At 44.8% G+C, this 201-nt stretch overlaps 1 long non-coding RNA gene across 1 annotated transcript; it reads right to left on the reverse strand.

Annotated features, from left to right (window-relative positions):
* Nucleotides 1–39: 39 nt before the first annotated feature.
* Nucleotides 40–201, reverse strand: LOC109132175. Its single transcript, XR_002037405.1, has 2 exons — nucleotides 165–201; nucleotides 40–89 (listed from the first exon to the last, which is right to left on the reverse strand). It is a non-coding gene; the product is annotated as an uncharacterized LOC109132175 (long non-coding RNA).

A 201-nucleotide genomic window follows, 5' to 3' on the forward strand; every position in this document is an offset into this window, starting at 1 on the left:
AAGCTTACGTAGCTGTACTGAGCATCTGAGCAGCTTCTAGGGATTCTGAAAAATCTTTACCCAGTTTCTCCAACTCGGCAACCACACATCTACGATAATGGAACAGCTCCATGATAAGAAACTGGGGTAAATTTACAATGGAATCGTGAGAGATAGAAAGAAACCTGGTGGTGAAGAGCTTGACGGGACCTCCGAGGAGAT

Source organism: Camelina sativa, unplaced genomic scaffold (genome assembly GCF_000633955.1).
Source record: "Camelina sativa cultivar DH55 unplaced genomic scaffold, Cs unpScaffold37556, whole genome shotgun sequence".
NCBI lineage: Eukaryota > Viridiplantae > Streptophyta > Magnoliopsida > Brassicales > Brassicaceae > Camelina > Camelina sativa.